Source organism: Nilaparvata lugens, unplaced genomic scaffold (genome assembly GCF_014356525.2).
Source record: "Nilaparvata lugens isolate BPH unplaced genomic scaffold, ASM1435652v1 scaffold8719, whole genome shotgun sequence".
Lineage (NCBI taxonomy): Eukaryota > Metazoa > Arthropoda > Insecta > Hemiptera > Delphacidae > Nilaparvata > Nilaparvata lugens.
The window spans coordinates 1-5199 of NW_024094463.1; the positions used below are offsets into that span (position 1 = coordinate 1).

The 5199-nt window shown below is 32.8% G+C and overlaps 1 long non-coding RNA gene across 1 annotated transcript; it reads right to left on the reverse strand.

The window, feature by feature from the left end:
- Nucleotides 1-927: 927 nt before the first annotated feature.
- Nucleotides 928-4054, reverse strand: LOC120349208. Its single transcript, XR_005570305.1, has 2 exons — nucleotides 3926-4054; nucleotides 928-1006 (listed from the first exon to the last, which is right to left on the reverse strand). It is a non-coding gene; the product is annotated as an uncharacterized LOC120349208 (long non-coding RNA).
- Nucleotides 4055-5199: the final 1145 nt, after the last annotated feature.

Below are 5199 nucleotides of genomic sequence, written 5' to 3' on the forward strand. Positions count from 1 at the left end.
TTTGGATGTTGGATCCTTTCTATGTATTTTTAAAGCATCGTAGCTTCATGATCAAAATTCAAAAAACCTCAGAGATGAATCTGATTTATAATTAAATCGCTAATTGCAGAGAGGGAACATGTCCAACTTTTTTAAAAATTGTTTTTTTTCAACTATTTAATGTAAGATCATTGTTTACTGTAGGAAGGATACATGTTCTACTGAAAGCATTGTAATGACGACGTTTTGAATACATCGTTTACTACAGGTTTAGGTTCAGGTTTAAATAAGTTTTTTGTCTCTCCGTAAAATTATGAAAACTGGACATGTTCCCTTCCTGCAATTAGCGATTCAATTGATATCAATAATTTATATGTGATTCCATCAAAATATTTTTCATTTTCATAAGATAATTCGTGAATTTTAGTATTTTTCCAGACTATTTAGGATTGAAAAAGCATTTTCCTTAGTAATATTTACTTCAAATATAATTGTCAGCACAATAAAAAGCTACCGGATAAACAGAAAGATTCTCTCAGAGAGATTACAGAATCTATCAATGAAAACGAATATTAGTTTGCACGTTTAATGATTATCTATGATTCTCTCTCACATACAAACTCTCTCTCTCTCTCTCACACACACACACACACACTCTCTCAATTTGGGGTTGTGTGGCAGAGAGGACCAGGAGTCCTAACTCCGCCCTTAGTAAAGGTAATCATTCAATTTAATTCTGTCTCACACTCTCTCCCTCACTCACTCTCTCTCTCTCTCTCTCTCTCTCTCCACACACACACACACACACTCAATGACAACATATATTTTTCCACTTGCAATAAATAAATTCATTTTTTAAAAGCACTAAAGCACACACTTATGATTCGCTTCGCTTGCTGGCCCCTTATTAATTAATAAATTAATCACTCTAACTTTCAAAAGTTTTTTATAAGTAGTAATAAAATTCGAAGTTCTTGTATCCCACACGCACTAGTTCGCTGGCGTAGTAGATATAATCACCACTCATCTGAAATGAAAAAAACAAATATTAAATAGTTATTTGTGCAACTAGTGCGCAAAGTGACAGTTTTGCGCACCGAAAGAAACGTTTACGCCCGAGCCGTAGGCGAGGGCGGAATGGTTTTGAGTGCAGCAGAGGAACTTTGCGCACGTATTTCACATTAAGTTTTTCCTACAGTTACCATTGAATATGAAAAGTGGGTAATTATGGGTAAAATTGCCTGAAATGCATCAAATGTTTTTCTGTGTAATTTTATTATTGATAAAAACCTTAATCCTAAAATCCTAAAGTCCTCGTTGTCCTTGGTATAATATATAATGAAATATAATTAGCGCGTTGTGCTTGGTTGCACCTCTGCTCACTATAGCAGCCACAGCAGTCACTGTTACCAACTTCATTTTGATTTTGCTGCACTGTTGCTCCATATAACCTACTAAGTATTTTGCGTTGCCATGTTGCAAATCTGGAGTGCACAAAAATTTTTCCCGCACTAGAGCGGAAAAGTGATTCTTTGCGTTCTGTAATCAGTGCAGCAATGGCCACTTTTCAACGTAACTGTAGGAAAAATAAATTAATTTATTGAAACAATATAAAAAGAAATATGAGACTGCCCACTAACGGTATGTTTACATCATTATTTTCTATTTGCATTTAACAATGCACAAATCAAATATATTATTAGAAAAGGAATAGACATGTTCATCTTCAGCGAGAGGTGTCTAACATAAAATAAACAACAATAACATAATATATCACTGAAATTACAAATTATAATTTTATAATAGTGAGTAGGTTTTTGATTTTGTATTAACATTTTTTAAATAAGTGCAATATTTCTCAAGTTTTTTATTGATTGTGATACATTCTGTGATTCATTTAGAGTATAAAATCAACCTCGAAATTTTAAATCATCATTCCTGGACCGAAAGTGACGAAGCAGGAGCAGTGTGTGATTACATAACCTTATCTTTTGGACAACAATAGCATTTTATCAAAATTTTTGGAGAGAAATAGTACAGGCTCAGCCTAGTTTTTCCTCCAATGTCATAATTGTATTATGATTATAGTATTTATACAATAAATGAATAAATAGAGCAGCAATCTCTATATATAAAATTGAATGTCTGTTTGTTTGTTTGTTCCCTATAGACTCGAAAACTACTTGACAGAACGACATGAAACTTTGGAATATGTTGTGTGAATATTGGGGAGGGATTCTGACCAGAAATTCAATAGGGGGGCTAATAATAATTATATATAATTCCATTTTACAGACCTATTTTTCCGAAATTGTCGGCCGAGCGGCTGACGTAGAACGGGGATGATCATGTTGTGATAATATGATTTAGCATATGAACTTACCAGCTGTAATAAACACGTCACTCTGTGATAAAATTTATATTAACTGGTATTAAAACGTAGTAGTTATAAGCACATAGGAAGTCCGTACTGAGATGTAAATAAAAATATTTATTGTCAGATAAATTTCATGATTCACCAAATAAAATCAAGTGTGACATGAGATACATTGACTTTTTGACGGTACGAAGTTCGCCGGGTGAGCTAGTAAAAAATGAACAACAGCGATTGGACATACAAAAAAAAACCTGATGTCAAAAAGTCTACTCGAAGCATTTCATAACAGCTGTAATAGTGAGTAGGATTGTGATTTTGTATTCAAATTTTCAAGTAGTGTAATATTTCTAAGTTTTTTATTCATTGTGATACATTCTGTGATTCAAGTATTATGTCAACCTTCAAAATTCAAAATCTTTAAATATTATTCCTGGATCAAAAATCAAGTGAAGAAGCAGTGTGTGATATCATAACCTCAACTTTGGACAACATTAACATTTTATCAAAAATTTGGAGAGAAATAGTACAGGCTCAGACTATTTTCCTCCAATGACTATAGTATTTGCACAATAAAAAAAATAGAAAATAAAAATAAATAGATACGAGTTTAGTATATGACTGTTTCAGCGATAAACTAATCTGAATAGTTCAACGCTTCAAATGATAACGCATCTAGATTTGAAATTCTACTTTGTGAAAATATTCAGGACTGAAAATTTTGTGCAGTGAAGAACTAGAAGACTTAATCTATTTCGAACTATGTGTAACCTTATCTAAATTTGGGAGTGGAATAGCACAAGGTTATCTTATTTTTCCCTCCCGATCATTTCAATGATGTACTTATTGTATGGACGAATACAGAATGTATGCAATTTCGCTGAGATGGCACAAAATGTAAATCTAGGCACACACTAGTTAGTCAAGACAAGACAAGACATGACTAGACACGTTTAGTCACAATACTTAACATAGTTGCTTATGAAGACATGTCTAATTGCAATGACTAATCAGTGTGTGTTGCGTCATAAGCAGCTATGTGGAGTATTGTTACTAAACGTGTCTGATCGTGTCTTGTCTTGACTAACTGGTGTGCTTCTAGCATAAGACTAACGTGTGTAGCATGTTTGTTTATGATGCATGTTCAACCGTTAGTGGCCAGCCTTAAGAAAGGGACTGGCTTATACTTGTGGGGGATAGGAAATTCAAGAATGACGCATCATCACGTCTCAACTACTCAACTCATTAACTTCACATTTTGCATATACATTCTCAATTTACCGATTGATTGATTGATTGAGTACTTTATTTATGTAGATTACAATATACTGGCTTATACACTTATATACAATAGCTTACAATACAGCAAAATTATAGATGAATTTACATAATATAGACTAAGAAAATAATATAATATAATAAATAAATAATAATAATAAATATAACCGAGGAAGGTTATATGATACTGTATCCAATGTACTTTCTGGAGGCAACAGGAACTTGACGTACTGAAATTGCCTACCCGGACTGATTCTAGATCAAATGAGATCTTGATGAAGTGATACTACTTACTTGTTATGAGTGGTGCAGTCTTGCTACAGTTCTTTTAAAAGTGCTGATTTTGCATTTTCAATTTATCTAATCGTTTCTGTAGGTGCGAGTGAGCAGTTTCCAGTTCTTCGACTCTCGCCTGCGACTCTCGATACTGTAACAAGATTGATACATCGATATTAGCGGATAGTCGATAAATCGCTGAATTATCCTCAAGTGCATTCAACGATTTTTGTGTAGACGTTTTTCTTCAACAGCCCTACTTCGATTACCTGCAACTCTCGATACTGTAACAGAAACCGATATAAATCTATAGTATGACTAGTCGATACTTGACATATTGTTGAATATTGCAAAATGAGAAAGAACGTGGAAATTATTTCTAATACAGTAGTTTTGTTTTCTTTGAAATGACATTAGAAATGCACCGTTTTCTGATAATGTATCAAACGTAGGATTTCCTACTTGAATCAAACATCGATATTCTCGACTAATAATAATCCATATTGATAGAAGAACACTGTCAATTATAAATTGTATCATATTATTAAATCCTTGATTCATTATGAAAAAGACAATTCGCTATATTCAATTTTTTACATGCAACTTATAAAAGTGCTTTGGAGAGATCCACATTATTACAGCTCCTGATTAACATTGGTGTTGCTATCCTTGTCTATCACTCGACAAAGCGGATAGCGCTATCCCTTTCTAGCTCCACAAAGCTGCTATAGTGAGGTCCACGTTATAATGGCAGTGTTTGATTAGCAATGGTATTGCTATCCTTGTCTACCATTCAACAAAGCGCTATATCTCGCTTTGCTCTGTTGCCAGATCGTCTTTTAACAATGTAGAATTAATAATCAATTAACAAAATAGTTCATCTTGATTATGTAAATTCATTATGAAATTATTAAAAAGATATAATTCTTTGCGTAATAAAATAAAATTTATTATTTTAAACAAAAATGAACAGTTAATATTACATCAATAAAACTGTATCTGCTACCGTCTTTAGAAGGCATTGACAAGACAGAGGTTCAGCAATGTTTTTCTCCTATTTTTCTCCACTGCCATTTAACGTGGACCTCACTATAGATCGTATTTCAACAGTGTGGAAGTATAATTAACAAAATATCCATCTGAACTATGAAAAATTATTATTCAATCAATGAAAAATATTTTTCTTGACGAACAAAATATAATTAAAGATTATTAACAAACATGAACTGTTAATGTACTACATCAGATAGATATGCCGGTATCAACTATCTTCTATAGAAGGCAGTGCCAAT